The sequence below is a fragment of the Mugil cephalus genome, chromosome 12, assembly GCF_022458985.1.
Source record: "Mugil cephalus isolate CIBA_MC_2020 chromosome 12, CIBA_Mcephalus_1.1, whole genome shotgun sequence".
In the NCBI taxonomy this organism is placed as follows: Eukaryota; Metazoa; Chordata; class Actinopteri; order Mugiliformes; family Mugilidae; genus Mugil; species Mugil cephalus.
Window position 1 is genome coordinate 22,188,627 of NC_061781.1, and position 16,934 is coordinate 22,205,560.

Below are 16,934 nucleotides of genomic sequence, written 5' to 3' on the forward strand. Positions count from 1 at the left end.
GTAAATAAGACAGCAGGTCTCACCAGACGTTTGGTCAAAGTTCCCAGTGAGTTCTCGGTTTTAGATTTTCGGGCCGCATCAATAAAACAGATTGGAGACAACTTAATTTCAAGCCCCAAAAAGCTGATAAAGAAAAGGGCTTTTAAATGAATAAATTACATAGGCGCTGCTGGATAAAGTGTCACAGTGAGTCACATAACTAAACCAGAATCCGTTGTGGAGGCTGGACGACGCGGTGATAGATGAGCCGCAATTAATTCGCAGTTATGAGTCATTTATGGATCGAACAGTGGGCCTTAAACAGGACTGGCTGCATTCAGACGCACAAACAGCAGCAATTTATGCATATTATTATTTTTAAAGCCTGTTTTACTAAGGAACACTAAGGAAAAACGATACATATGAGGTTCACTGCCAAAACATCCATCACAAAGGAGGTCTCAGGGTGCAGATTTCAGACTCAACGGTGCTTACTGACACATCGGACTGAAAGCAACGTAATGCCTTTATCATCAGCCAAAAAAAAATATCTCTTTTCACTCCCGTCAGTTTTGCACATCTCCGATTCTCTTCTTATAGCCTTGGGTTTTCAGTAGGCTTTGGAATTGTCCACATGTGGTGCATTAGAGTCTGGCACAAGCACAGAGTAAAGATAAAGTGGTGCTGGAGGAAGAGGAGGACGGGACGGGGTTCGCTCAAGTCCTTTTGGTCTGCTACTCACTCCTGCGCCAGGCAGCTGTCTGCGTGTCCCTGCAGGCTAGAGCCGCCGCACCAGATCACAGGGAAACATGAGGAACACGCACGCGTGTACAGTAACACACAGGACCGTCCTGTCCCCCGTCCTCAGTATCAAATGGCCGTTGTCAGCAGACGCAGGGCCACCGCGCTGGATCCGGGCCAGGTCTTTTCATTTCAGAATATTTTAAAGCAACAAGGTCATCCTGCCGCATCGGGGAGCTCAGCTGCCTCGCTCATCACAAAGTCGCCATTATGCTTTTTAATACCGATCTAAAAATTACGGAACCGTATCTGCTCACTGAGGCGTTCATTTCTCGTGCCACACAGGGATGGAGGATGTTTTCATCATCAAGCACATGATGGTATCCTTATTTCTGTTTTACGGCGGGCTTCTCTCTGGCTTCAGGTGCACTGGGTCTATATTTCAGGTTAAATGGGTTTCTGTTACACTATGAAGGCATCTTTGGACCTTTGCACACCGTACTTTAACTTAAAACAGTTCAAAGTTAAGTATAAAGAGGACGTCTTTATAAGACACAGCGATGAAAGACACTAGGTGATACAGGATGCGGCTACTATTGTTGATGCCTCATTTTTTTTGGTTCTTTATGTCTCATTGGTAGAAGGGGAGGTATTTAATAATCTTTAGCTTCTTCCCACTCCTTTTGAACATAAAAATGTACCAAGTTTTATCACTTTACGTTGTTGTCTTATTGCACTGCATTGTACAATTGTTGCAAAACTGAATTTTCTATTTTTATCCAGCACATAAATAACAGTGTCCATTTATTGTCCAGTTAAAGCTTCCACCTGTAGATTCCAATCTATGTTGCTGTTGAAAATCTAATACATTAAATTCCTGTTGCACCATCTTAAGGAAGCATTTTGAAATAGTATCAAACTGGTCAAGTATCTGTGGGATGATGATCCGCAGAGGACCCTCCCCTCAACCCACCGAACCCAAAGTCCCCCGACTGACAACATCTTGAGACACCACAGGGCACCCTCTGAAGGCCCATGTCCATTCTCTGATGAGTCACAACAGTTTGGGGAGGTAGAAGGGACACAACACATACTGTTGTGGAATTGAATGAAATGAAAAGACAAACACAAACATAACCCCAAAAAGGCAAATGTGCACCGGCGCGAAACCTTTTCTCTTTGGAAATTAATGTTGGGTTTACTCCAACAACAGGTTGACTGAAGACTGAAAATCCAGTAAATCCACTGACACTTTGCGTGGCTGTGTGAGTCCTTACAACAAGGGAGCCGAGGTGTAAACAAAACACTGAAATATATTAGCTGTCACATTGTGTCGGCAGCACCTGCAGAGGAGAGCGATCTCATAGAAACACAACAAAAAAAAAAAAGCTAGAAAATGCCGGTCTCTTTATATCTGTGTGAGTTCCGAGACTCCACAAAATGCGTTACCTGCTGAAGACTGCACGAACCAGGAGAGAACGTAAAATGAAACTAATCCAAAGCGCACAACTCAAGAACGAACAAAGACACGCCAGGAGCTCTCTGAAAATACTAATTGCTCGCAGGAAAAAAAAAAAAAACACATTGGCAAACACTCATTTAGATCACATAGTTTGTTGTTGGAGAAACAAATCATTAGATGGAAGAAAAGCACAATCGCAGAGGCTGAGGGAAAACGAGAGGAACAAGTTAAACACACTCTAACCAACACAAACTGGCTGTCTTCACCAACAGGCCGATGCTTTATGTCTCGGTTATCCCTCTCGCCGCACAGCACAGGCGGCCCTCTGTCATTTGTGCAGCCTTAATGAATAGGAGCACGTCTTCAGTCAAGTCAAAGACGCGTGGGCACGGCCGTCATCACTGCCGGTTTGTGAATCACCAAGGGTGTCTGGGCTTCGTGCCAGTGGGGGCACGCTGTCGGAGCAGCATGGGGGCATTGAGGGTGGCGGGAGTGGGTTCCCGCGCTAAAGTCTATAGCTAAGAGAAACAACTTCCTCGTTCCCCTGTTTGTGTTGACTGGAGTTCTTTGCAACTCCACGTGCAGATGCAAAAAATAGTCAAAGTGTATGGATAGGGCTAGGATTAGGGTTAGGATTAGGGTTAAGGTTGTAACGCAAGTTCTTTTTAACACATGCATGCCTTGTGATTTTACCCTCAAACAAACATGTGGTCTTAGAAATCAGGATGCAGAAGCAGCGATGTGGATGGTAAGCAGAAACAAACCTCCCCAAGCACAAATGATCAAAAAAAATTAAAAAAAATATTCCTGCAAATGCCAAGTTCAGCCCAAAAGCCCAAAAGCTTTCCAGAAGAAGATAAACACACCTGCATTCACGTTCGATTTTGAACTGAGACCACCACCATCTCTGAGATTATTCTGGACAAAAATAATTAAATTTCTGCTGCTTCTCTGCTCAGTTTTAAAACGATGGATGCTGAGTAAATTAGCATAATGACATATCTCTTTGGCCAGAATGTGTCCTATGAAATTGTGTGTTTTATATATTCTTTTGATGTTTGTTTTTGTGGTAAAATGTGAAATAACAGTAGGACGTACTTGTCGTATACTTTTCCTGCCCGCCTACTGGCTTAATCTTCATGAATCGCAAATGTAAATAAGTCATGTGACTTTATTTTATCATCCTGATGGATTTTAGTATTGTACACACATTGTATATCGCATTTTCTTAAACAATCAATCAAAAACTGTGATCGATTTGCATTAACTGTACACCAGCTATGGAAATCCTGTTATTAATTACAATTAAAAGTCTCATTGTAATAATTAGATGTATGCAATCTTCTAAATTCGGAAATCCATAAAGAAATAGCTTTCCAACATATCTTATCTCTGATCTGGGAACGGTTTTAAACAAACCCAGGTTTTTCTAAGCCATGTTTTAAGCTTTAACTTTCCTCCGATGACTTCCCTTCCAAACAACAAACTCGTATCCACAGATGCAGCCACACATACAGAGCCTGGTGTAAGCCGAGAGTCGAAGAGGACCAGAGGTTAAGAGTCGGCACCTCCAGACATGTGCACTCAGGTGTGTATAACTTTGTTGTTTTCAAGGTGAGGCGAGGTGGATCTTGAACTCCATCCCCTCCAGTCAAAGAAACCAAATCTTTATGACCAACGCGTTCAGCTTGACAGTTTGCAAATGACAGCGGGCTGCTGCAGAATAATCACTAACACCTCAGACCGGTTGGTTGCAATTTCTATTCTGCTTGTTTATGCAGCCCATCAATCATGTGTGAGTCATTCCTGGCAATATTCTGGATGCGCATTACACTTCAAACGCTGCAGTTTAACCATGACTGTAAGAATAAATAAGAATAAATAAAAACCCTTAACCCCTTAAAACCTGTCTTTGGCTGCACATTTGTGGTGTTCTCAAATGCAGTGGGTACAAAGCAAAGAGACTTGTTATGCGATTTGGTGACAATGTTAAACTTGCATTCAATATTAAGCCATTCAAATAATACACAGGTTTATTTCTAACATGAACAGTAGGCCGTGCAAATGTCACAAACATAAACATACCTAACTGGTATGTGTGTATATATAATTGACTGCTAATATTACAGCGTGCCTCGTGATTGGCTTAGCAGTGATGGGGGCGGGGCCTACTGTGTACAGGAGGCCTAGATTGACAGGTGTAGTGTGGCGCTATGTGTGAAACAGTGCGCTGTAGAGACAGCTCCTGTATCGCTGAATGAATGAAGTGCTGACTGAAAGATAATGTCCTCTGCCTCCTTATTAAAATATTTTGGATTGCTGTTAGTGTGTATTCAAATAAACTTAAATTTGTAGGGTAAAAATTTCAGTACCTCTGTGGACCCCCGAGGGATCACGGATCCCCTGTTGAAGACCTGCGCCCTAGGACAGGCGTCAGCAACCCGCGGCTGCGGAACCGCATGCGGCTCTTTCGTTCCTCTGCTGCGGTTCTCCGTGGCGAGCGGTGCGGAACAAGGACGCTGATCAAAGTCGTTCACTATTTCACGCCAACTAACTCAGAAAGGCACTAACTGTTCACTCAGTAGTAAACAAGCAAGAGCTACGCAACAACTGAATGCCACACTACTCACACTCATACGGTATCTATATCTATGGTTGTCATCCAACATCCAACAAAAACACCGAACTCCCACAGTGCATTGCAGCACATATAGTCTTCTCCTTGTTATCGAGTATTTAATTCAAATGTATTTTATTTAACTTCGTTAGTTTTTTTAATACAATTCTAAATTTGAATTTATGGTGATCTTGTAACATTAAAATAAAATGTGTTTAAATCTCTGTCGCTCAAAATATACGTCACAACTGCCGATGTGCGTCACGCCCCGGCAGGTCCAGCGCGCTATTTATTGAACTTTTCGACCTCAAGTGGGCCAACCATGGATAAATCCCTGTTATGTATGCATAAATAACATTTTGTTTTCTCTGTAGCAGTTCTTTCATTTCATAAATGCAGCATACTATAGTTTTTATACATAAAAAATTATATATGCAGTGTTATCTTCATTTTAGATGTCAAAAGGGTTTTGTGGCACCCAGTGTTTTCTTTTTTGTGGGAAACGAGTCCAAATGGCTCTTTGAGTGTTGAAGGTTGCCGACCCCTGCCCTAGGAGGTACCTACTGAATTGCCTTCTGTCCTACACTCTTAAAACTCATCTCTACAACAACAAAAAGTTGTCGAACAATGTTTCAGAGCACTGCGTGGGGCCCTGGGGCGTCGTAATTCACCGGAATCGAGCCGAGAAACGAAACCACAGCAAATGAGAGGAAGTGGTGTGTGTCTATATAACACAACCACAGAGGCCCGTCTAACCCCGCCGTGGTAATTGCTAGTGCTGCTGCAATGAGGTGGCATAAGTATTCATCTACCTGCATTGATCATCCATCCATCAATCCGTTCATTCATCCAGCGAGGTGTTTGAGAACAAACCAAAACCATTCTAGTGTAATCACGTAAACAAAGCCTTGTGGGTTAGACGCGAATTGGATTTAGAGCCGACACGAAACGAGGTCAGATCTCTGGACACCGAGAACGAGAGACGACAAGTACGCTGTGAAATGAGAAAGAACAATATTTGTCCAACTTGAGTTGATGAGGTCAGTCTGATCTGACTGAGGTGGGCACATGAGGCCTAATTTTGATGATTGTAAAAGCAGCAACTGAAAAGTGTGGCGCATATCACAAATCCATTCATACTACCAACATTTGTGAATAACTGCACCAAATGCATGAAAATTTGTTCCATTTAAAGAAAGCAATCAATTATTTCCTGACTGAACTTGCAAATCATCATCTCATACAAAAAAAAGAAGTGAAACTGTGGTTTTACAACTCAAAAGGAATGTTTGAGCTCATGTTATCTTTCAGCAACATGTAAATCATCCCTCCCTGAGCACCCACATGTCTGTACTCCCCGGTGCGGTGCACGGAAATGACACACGCAATTAAAGAGAGGGCTTTCATAATCGCTGTTTCATAGCATCAGCGAATGAAAATGTGATACGCCGAGTACTTTTTAAATTAGTTAGGTGTTTCCAAAGCGCTGAGAAAGTCTATGCTCTGACCAGATGTCTGTTAAACAATATATTAGCCATTTAGAGACACAGTATAAATCCAAGATCACTACTGGGAGCTCAGCCATAGTTTTTTTTTTTTCTTTAAAAAAAAAAAAAAAAGAGCCTCGGTAAAGCTGCTTCTGGTGGGTGATGAATGAGGCTGCCGGCCAAAACTAGCAAGAGCAATCTGCTGTGAGGGAGGGCAGACGCACACTCTGCCATCAAACGTCCAGCAGCTGATTTACACACAGCCAGAGAGCGTTCCACTTCCTTCAGTCTGGAGGAACCTGTGGTCCTTAAGCATTTTGTCAACACGCGTGCAGAAGCTTCGCCACGTTTACTCCATTGAGGTCAGGTGAAGAAGCCAGACAGGTGCAGGGGGAAAAAAAAAAAAAAATGGCGAGGCAACGCTACCCTCTCGATACACAAAGGAATGCGTGTCTGGAGCTCATTCATCATGTCTGTATGAAGTCTTACACCGGTATCGGTGTGTGTGTGCTCCTTAGACGCCAGGTTCAGAGGGCCGGGGTCACGGTGGGCAAAAAGTGTTTGAAGCTGGTTCCAGGTGTGGAGGTCATTCAAGAGGAGGGAGAGAATGGGCTTTTTCTTCGGGGTCAGCTTTAGCTGCGCCGCATGCAAAGCCACCCCGACGGAGGCTCCTTTCAGCAGCGGCGTTACGGAGGAGTGGTGAAGTAAAGAGGCAGAGGGAAGGACGAAGGGAGAGGGCAGTGATGTGAGAAAAACCCAAGCCGGGACCGAGATCCTTAAAAAAGGAGCTCTAATGGAGCTTGAGATCCATGCAGGGGACATGAAAGAGGAACAGGTACAGCTGCAAAGCTTTGAGGGTTTTTTTTTTTTTTCTTGATACAAAAGTGAATCCAGTATGAAGCAAGAGTGTGGTGGTGCCTTTTCTGTGCAAGCGCTGGACTATCCAGTATATGTATCTGCATCACCTAGAACAGATGTATAATCTACTAGTATAAGCAAATATTCATTTTTTTTATTTCAAACATGCAACAGCTGTAAACATACTTAAATGGTATGTATGTGTGTATATAATTGACAGATAAGCAAAATAATTCAAGGTTTAAGTTTAAACATAGCTAGGGACAGTGAATCAAGCCATGTGATGGCACACGCACTCCCACAGTAGTGTGATATCTGAACCTTACGAGAAGCCCACAACTAATCTAACCTTGGATGAATGGATGTTAATGGGAGCGAGCTACACTGTTAGCTTCTCTCCTAATAATGCAGCTCGTGTCTGGATTCCACCTGAACAGACTCTCGGCTAATTGCTGGGAAACCTGAAAGAGTTAGCGTGTGATATGCGGCCTCCTGATTGGCTCAGCGGCGATGGGGGCGGGGCCTACTGTGTACAGGAGGCTTAGATTGACAGGTCTCAGCTAATGTGGTGCTCTGTGTGAAAGTAGCTGTTGAGACAGTTGAGAGGTGCTGACTGTATGTTGGATCATGTTAATGTGTAGTAGTCTATTTACAGAAATTTAGTTTGTGGGGGAAAGTAAAATATATACCGTTGAGGCACTGCAAGGGCAAAAATCTTTGAAAAATCTTATAGATAGATACCTCCCTTGCAGTACCTCTACAACCCCCTAGGGGCTGCGGACCCCCTGTTGAAAACCTACGATCTAGAAACCTAGTCTTTAAATAAATGTTTAAATATCCAGATGTGGCGTTCTGGAGCGTTTCCTGTTCGGGGGTTGGGGGGTGGGGGTGGGGGGGGCACACCGCCACAGTTGGCTGCTTATCTCCATCATGCAGACGTTTGGCCCCCGGTCTTCCATCACTCCACATGCTTGTTAACAGGCACCACGCTAACCGGAATACGGGCACGTGACTCTCACCGGTCGACTATCATCCCCGCTCCCCGTGCCCACCGGCTAAAGGCCACTTTGCCGTTTCAGAAATCGTTCTCATTTATCTCGGACTAAGACGCTGAGACAAATGTTTTTCCATTAATCAGCGGGATTGAGGGGATTGATTTCAGAAGACACACAGGTGAATCTCATTTCCTCCACGGCTTAATCCAACATTTCAATTTACTCCAGCTTTCATCCGCTTAGTCAAAAAAAAAGAAAAAAGAAAAAAGTAATAGATTTTTGTATAATAAATAATTCACATGATTGTGATTAAACTTCTCTGTGAGCGGAGGTGTCAGGGGCCCCCACTCCCACTCCCACTCCCACTCCCACCATCACCGCGCTTCTTAATACTCGGATGGAGACGATGGGACTCTGAGAGAGTTGACTGTCTCCGTTTCTGCCAGGACATTAATCACTGTCACGCTCCCCTCTTTTCTCTAGTCTAGTTCAGCCTGAATCAGACCCCCTCCTGCCCCCCGCCGAGAGCCACTTCTATCGCCATAGTAACCAAAGCCAAACGAGAAGCGAAGTTGCGGAGGTAGTGGGGCGCAAAAAATGTGTTTACGGTTCAACACTTGAAGCTCGAGGGGGCAAATAGTAAAAAAAAAAAACTTCGATACATCATACTTTTTGTTCCACTTTTGTGCCTTGCTTGGCAGGCTCAACACAGAGCAACCTTTGTACAGTGAACCCTCGTGTCAGACATCAAATGAGGACCGGGGGTCAGAGTCTGGAGGGGTCCACGCCACTCGCACAAGTGCTTACTTACACATTTCACAGTCATGCACTCGTAAATATTCTAAAGTGTGCAGCACCTGTTAACTAACGAGCTCTTAATTAACGCTTCTCTTGTAGCACCACCACCACCACCACCATCCCCGCCCCCCCTCCCTCTGCAAAGCCTCAAGTCCAGAAGCCCACAGCTCACACTGGACATGAATCACAAATCAGCCATTTGGTCCGAGTAAAAAAAAAAAAAAAAAAAAAAAAAAAAAATCCAGTCTGCCTGTTGGCTTCAGACCAAGAGATTTCTGGCAATAGAGGAATGAAAAAGGTCAAAAGACACAGCGGAATAATTTTCGCTTCGGAATCTGGCAGGTTAAGCTGGAGTACAGCGAGGTGCTCATTGCTACCCAGGTCAAATAGAAAAAAAAAATTAAAAAATAAAAGCAGTCAGACAAAGATGATGAATAATATCCTGGTCTGACTCTCCGTGAGAATGTTTTGAGACTTATAGCCGCCGCAGAAAATAATATGTGGCTTCTTTTTATTGCTTCCCTTTGTTCCTCGTCTCTCGGTTCAGAGTCGGTCTTGTACACATCCCATAAGCTGATTTTCCATAAAGAAAAAAAAAGAAGAAGAAGAATGAGGCTTTGATTGCTTTGAATTAAAAAGACAGACTAAGTCAGCGGTATACACGCAGCTTAGAACATTCAGAGGATCCAGACTCTAACAGGGAAAGACACACACGAAAAGAAAATACTCCGACATATCAGCCGAAACATTATGACCACCTTTCTAATATTGTGTAGGTCTCTCTTGTGCATGGATATATGGGTCTTCTGATTCTTGATCAGATACTTGATCAGTTAAAGTCCAATTAAGGCAATATTTTTTTAACATGCATGTAAAAGTACTGAGTGGTACTGAACTGTTTCCTGTAAAGTGATATCGATATAGGAAGGCTGTCATTGCCTTCTGTTCAAAAAGAAGACGTCCTTAAAGCTGCCAAAGGATATTCATTTAAATAAAGTTCTGTTGTGCTATCTGTTCCCGACAGCAACAGTAATTGTGTGGGGGGAGGACTGTGGCAGTGGGTGCTCCATCCAAACATACGCTGCGCTTAGGCCGACGTACAATAAAGCAATCCAGCTCAGCAGCAGACAACACCACAACAAGAAAGGTGTTGTATTATTTACGCCGCACAGCAACAACTATAAGCATCCAGGAGATTCAAACTTGTGCGGCTGTTCATTGTGATTCATGGCTTTGCTGATTGAGTCGACGCTGGGCGAGCGTGGAGAATAGAGAAGTGGAAGACTTATGAAAACCACTTTTCAAACCAGGAACTTTCTAAGGAGGGGGGGGTGGAGGGATAATTTCCTTCCCCCCCTCGAACCTTAATTTGCACCCTGGTCCCTGAGGTGGAAATGCACTTCCAAAAGGTTTCTGGTCCCCTGGAGAATGTTCCATCGGTGGAAATGTGGCTTTTATGGACACCGACTTATTACAACAATAATAAAAAACAAAACAGCAGAAAGGTCATTATGAATAGAAAATCACAGCATCTGTCCTGTTGTCTCCCTCTGGACTCCAGGAGGGAGGGTTTTCATTCACCCTCCACTCTCCAGTTGTATTGCACTTCCAGCCATCGTGTGTCCGAGGGACGACCGCACTCTATCATATTTATTTAGTGCTGCAAGATCATTAGGCTCATACTGTAAATCACAGCCTGACACGCGGTCGTCCAATCACACAAGCGATGTGAGTGGAGGGGGCCGCCGGAAACGGAGAAAGCGGAGGCCAGCTGCTCGCTCTCCCTCACTGCTAATTTCCCGGCCATTAGCGCGGACATACAAAAACTGGAAGAGGCGCGCATATGTCCGGGCACAAACACACGAGCATTCAAACAAACCTAACAGGCACCGGCACCAGATTGCTGACCGGCAGAGACGCATGCAGCGCGCTCTCTAATGAGCCAGTTATACGACCCATCAGAAGCAGTTAATCAAAGTCTGATACTGGAGAGAAACCAATTCTAATAAAACCTCGAGTAAACACACCGGGAAACTGTGGGCGTGCTTTAAGCCAGGACAAACCGAATCACGGCGGCCTCCTCCGATGCCAAATAATCCAAAAAAGCAGCAGCAGAAATCTCCTGAACATATAATAAACCGACTGTCAGCGTGTAAATACATGGCTAGATAAATATTCTATGAGTTGTCCTAATCCACGCCTTGTGTGGAGGGCTTACAGCAAACCTTATTACTCCGCTAAGCACCGACTCAAGAAAGCAGTTTAGCTCTCACCGTGTGACTCCATTTGCAAGAGATATAACCATTTTGGAGGGTCGGCCGGGGTAAGAAAAAAAAAAAAAAAAGCCTTATTCCATTAGGAGGGTTTCTAAAAAGTGGTGCACAATGAGTCTTTTCAAAGTAAAATACCTGAAGCCCGGAGATCCTTGAGCGGAATGATGAGCATTCAAAGCAGAAGTAAGAGTTTAGAGAAGCCACTTAACAGCAGCTGCACGCGTTACGCAGTAAAGACGTCGTTTAAATAGTCACCACTTGAATTTCATGCCTGTGGTGCGTCTGGTATAATGTAGCGTGGGGTTCGTGTTGTTATTTAGCGCTTCCAAACTGTTGATTGATGTCAGGTGTGCAGAAATGCGCAGGTTATTTTTATATATTTCAGGCTCTAAACAAGTGAGTGCAGAGACATAACCGGTCCTGATGTTTCCATAAAGATGGGAGATGATGCAAATGTGATATTAATCGTATCCATCGCATCCAATTTTCAACAAGACACTTAAAGAAGACTTGCAGCGACTGTTCAGACGCCACTCGTAGTCGCCTAAACAAAAACTGCATCCACTGGACACATTGAGGCCAGTGTTTGCTCCTCCAGTGAACGCTCATATTAGATTGGGATCTCTGGCAATAGGATCTCTGTTGGGGTTGTGAATTATATCATCCGTACCTTCCTAAATGACTTCTGATTTTCAGATTTGTCGGCTCTGTTGTTAAACACTAATCACATTTAGGCAATTACCACTACCTGCTGGAGTCGAGGGAAATGTTCCATTTACGATAAACCAATATTCACTCATTTGGCGGGGGTCTGTTTCCTTATCAAAGGATAACATGTGATTGTAAAGCAAAGGCAGAATATGAATAAAACTGACTTGTCGCTGGGGATTTGCAACCTGGACCCTCAGTGAGAGTTTATGCGACGACCATCCTCATCTCTTGCCTACGATTTTGTCTATGAGACATCTTGAAAACCCCCAAAACAAAGCTAAAACAAGGGACCGAACTTGTTGAATTCACAAATCAAGAAGCCACTTGGATGGGAAGCTCTTTACATACTGATGTTAAAACAAACTTCTATATTATCTAAATGTATGGATTAGATTAAAAGCCACCACAGATCCCCTGTCTCTGGAAAACTGTTTATCATTTAAAGAGCTTTGGAACTGCACGAGACACGTTCTATAAAAGACCTTTCCAGCGTCTTTTAGACGGAAAACAGAGAACCTGAGAGTCCAGCTCCCAGAGCCAGCGGTTCACAGCGGCTTTAAAGCAGCGGAACAGGAACAATGTTCCCACCATCCCAACAATGGGCTCAACACCCATCTTCCAACCCAGTCCTCTGGGTCAAATCAAGAATTGAATAAGCTCCCCTTCCTAAAGCTTCTGGGGGTTTCAGCCATGCATCCAGAGCATCAATGGGAATAGTGTTCCTACCCCCCCTCCCACAATGGCCAAATCAACTGTGGGAGTACTTTCTCCTCCTCTCGCTCCCCTTTTATTCTCGCCCTGCTCAGACCTTGCCGGGGCTGAACAGAGGAGGGACGGCGGGGAGGGCGAGGAGGAAAAAAAAAAAAAAAAGGCACATGCCTTCACGTCCGCTTCGCATGCACACAAAGAGAAAAATCAAAATGCTCAGACATGCACGCATGCGCACACGCACGTATGAGCGCATGCTTGCACACAGCACACACCTCGTCCGACACCGGGAGGGACAACGGCGAAGAAGGTTGAGTGAAAAGACAGAAATCACTGAATAGTTTTCATGTTGTAAAGAAAGCGGCTTAGAACCTGGCCTTCGAATGTGAAATGGCGCAACAGCATGTTCTCATGATTTTCCAGCTTAAAAAGCTCCCGCAAGTCATTGTCCGTGAAGGTTCTCAGTCCTCCAGGTCATCGCATATCCAATAAGAGATCTTTAGGTGTGCTACAAATGGTTATTTTCATAACAGAATAACATGTCATTTGAACTGATTAGCTGTTGAGTGTGTAAAATCATAAAAAATATGAAGATTGTGCATCACAACCTGTCTTTCTTCCACCCAGAGGACAAATAGGCAGCGCATTTAGAAAAGAAATGCAAGAAAGGACGCCGCTGAATGAAATGATAAAATAATAAACCAAGCAACTAAATGATTAATTACATTACCTCGTCGAGCAAAAACATCTCTCCATTCTGTCTGCTTGTAAAGAGACGTGGGAATAACAACATAGGAAAGTGGAAGGGTAAACAATGATGATAACGTGCCAGAGACAAATTGAGACTGTCGGGTCGCGTCAAGCGCTAATTAGCGGGGTTGCAGACGGATCACAGAGACGTCGCAGCCGTATCAGATTTCACAGACGGCGAGGTCGTGTGTCGGGGTAGACAGAGGCCAGGTTACGAACAGACAGACGCGGCGAGCGAAGGCCGTGCCGAGTGCACTCGGCATTCAGGAACAATGAGATCGTGGAAGGCTGAGGGGACCCAGACAGACATTGTGGAATTATTCATTTCCACCCACCAGGCCCAGACGCCCAGCCTCCCCTCGGCGGACAGCTCCCACTGTCTGGTTATCACAGGTGAACGTTCTCCCTGTCATTAACGAAAACTCACACAAAAAAAAAGGGATTCTCATCAGGGAGCTGTTGTTGTGAGTCTATCTGTCAGCATCCAGTATGTTCCTGACAGTAAAACAGACCACATATCACTCCCGTGAGCTGTTAAAAATCAAGCCGCGAGCCGAACATTTTAATGTTTACGCCCCAAGTTGTCAAATGAAACGAGGAGCGCTCAGACACACGGCCTCAATCAGGCTCCTGAATTGAATGGGAAATGGCAGCGTTCATGTCAGCTCTGCAGGACAACATAATCGCATCCAGGTGACGGGGGAGGCTGCAGAGCTTTGTATAAAGAACCGTAGTAAATGGGCAAGTCACCGCATAAAACATATTTACATAAAAGAGAGCAACACCCATGTGGCTCTTTGTGTTCTGAGGGAAACATCTCTCCATATGTCTTTTCAGTCTCCTCGAAACATCCTAACAAAACAAAAAACACGGTATGTTTTCTGCTCTCTCTCCGTGTGGACAGCTTTGTTTTTCCTCCTGACCTAATTACCATGTGAATTCTGCTCAAGAAGGCCACTTTAGAAAGTCCAAAATGCCTCACTTTCACATACCAAGCTCTGCGGAAAAAACGAAGGAGAATCCAGATGGACAGTCTCCTCAGCTCGACGCTCGCTGCCTCGCAGCGGTTCGAGCGTCCTTCGTGGATTTTAAAGTGCATAAATGTTTTTTTTTTTTGCACTCAGGTTCGGTAAAGAGCGTGAGGTGTCACGGTGCATAAATAATACAGAGGTCTGGTTCACATGAGGGACAACAGATGTCCTGAAGAGCTTGTTCGACATGCACGGAAAACCAAAAAGCTGAATGACAGATGAACAGAAGGAACCTTTAGTAGCTGCCCGTGTCCGCTCTGCGTCGTGGTTCTGATTGGTGAGAGGCTTCGCCGTGAAATGACGAAACACTCCACATCAGGAACACACTGTTTTCTTTTTCTTTCCACTTCTACTTCTTATCTGCGTCCGGCCACACGCACTCACACACTTGAGACGTGGAGGTCAGATCATATTGAACAAGCTTTTTTTTTCTTTTTTTTTCTCTGAGATGTAATATCAGATGGAGGGGAGGACAGATCGTGTTCTTCAGGCATTAAACTTTCATATCCGTTTGTCCCCTCTCGAACGATGCCCCAAAACAGAAATAATTCACATGGCGCAGTTTAAATATGCGTCATTAAAAATTTGATGAAGAGGCCGCCGGCTCCTCTGTTCCTCACCTATCATATTTGTTAATGGGAATGAATTATTCATGTCGACATCAGATGACACGGAGATACAGACCCCTGCGTATCATTGAAAAACACTTGCGCACACTGTAACTACAAGGACATCGAGGAGAAAATGAGAAACGGAGAGAAGAGAAAGTGACCATGGAGATGGTCCGAGGGGACGGCGTGGGAGGGGAGGGGTCATCTAGTTTGTTTTTTGTTGGTTTTTTTTTTTGGTCTCAAATCTTTCCCAGTCTGGTCGCCTCCCCCAACCCCACCAGGACCTGTCAAGAGCCCTCATAAGTTCATCAAAGATGAAAACCTGCTTTCCATTTGAAAGGACTGACCCAGGATGCTAAAACAGCCCTTGAAATAACAAAAGCGTTAATCATCCATAAGACAAGCATGTGGGCCTGACAAAACCTGGGAGAATATATGAATATCAATCAAACGATGGGGGAGATATGGTTATGGACTTTCACACGCGTGGATGAATGCGCAGCATAAAAAAAAACAAGAGTCTGAATTCCTGCATGGAATAATAAAGTCATCAAGGCTGGAGAGAGCAAGCCAACTATAGCTGCTGATAACCGCATGAATATTTATTTCATTAATTACAGTTATCAAATAATTTTTGGGGCATCTTTTATTTATGTCCATGACACTTTAAAGAGAAGCAAAGTGGTTTTAATCAGCTACAGGAAACTTGTCATGCCACCCAACACCTTTGCCAAGACTCACACCAGCCACGCTCCGTTGCATCTGAGAGCCATTTGAGTGTCAATGAATAATACATTAATCGATGCAGACCCTAAACAACTGGTCCAGTAAAACGCTACCAATGAAAAGGAGTGCGGCTCTAAAAAGCTCCTAAAAGCCCAGCACTGGCGGCGGCGCCGGTGGTGGGAAAATAGCTTTCGAGAGAATACCTTGTTTGATTAATTAAGTCAAGTGAATGTAATATTTTAAGCCGTGAGAATTGCCAGCTATGGACTAAATTTGTTTCTAAAGCTGCTCCCAGTGCACCGCTTGCAGATAAAAGCCTGTCCAGAAAGTGCTCGACATTTAATCACCTGAAACAATAAATTACAGGAGCAATAATCCATTAAAGCAACGTCATTATGGTATTTTCATTTGTCACAACCGAGTGCTGCGACTTCGGTCTGCTGAAGAGTTCCTGCGCTCGGCTCTGGGTGGGGGGTCTCATGATGCAGCAAAGTTCACCTGGCAAGGTGTCGCCACAGCTGTGGAGTGCTGCTCAACAGTACCCTCTGTCGTACAGCTGCGGCACAGCACTCTCCCTGCTCTAGCAATTCATTAAAACAATCAACTTAAACACATGCAAGAGGGAAACAAATCGCCTTTTCTGGTTCTTTGTCCGGCAATCACAATCAATTGGGCTTTTTATTTTATTTTTATTTTTTTGCCTTTCTGGATACGTATTTCTCCTTAGAATGTAAAATACAAACGCAATGTGTCTAGGAGAAATAGAAAAAAAATAGTCTAACAAGTGACAGTCACACGAATAATGGTCAATTTTGAGAGTTTTCGTGCAGAATTAGCTCCGCGAACGTTTGCGGAGAGTTGGAAAGTATAAAATGACCTGAAACCTTCCGTAGCGCTGCGCGTAATTCTGCACAGTCCTCGCGTAAAATGATGTTAATGTGTCAATCAAACGGGACTGATGAGCAATGAGGTCATCGCTGGGCGTCTCAAATCAGACAACAACACTCAGAGGCAGAGTTGGAAAACCATGCAGTAAATTTGACACCACAGATTAAATTTCCACGTACGAACACGGACACTTTGAGGGGAGGGTGAAACAAAAACAACCGAGTCGCGCAATAACGCACTTTCTCCGCAAGCCGTGAACTTTCCCCCTGAGGATTATTTTCTTCTAACTTCACATCTCG

The 16,934-nt window shown here is 44.2% G+C and overlaps 1 protein-coding gene across 7 annotated transcripts in view; it reads right to left on the bottom strand.

The window, feature by feature from the left end:
• Nucleotides 1-16,934, bottom strand: part of sema5ba (sema domain, seven thrombospondin repeats (type 1 and type 1-like), transmembrane domain (TM) and short cytoplasmic domain, (semaphorin) 5Ba) — a 181,226-nt gene that overhangs the window by 163,498 nt on the left and 794 nt on the right. The window lies entirely within an intron of this gene.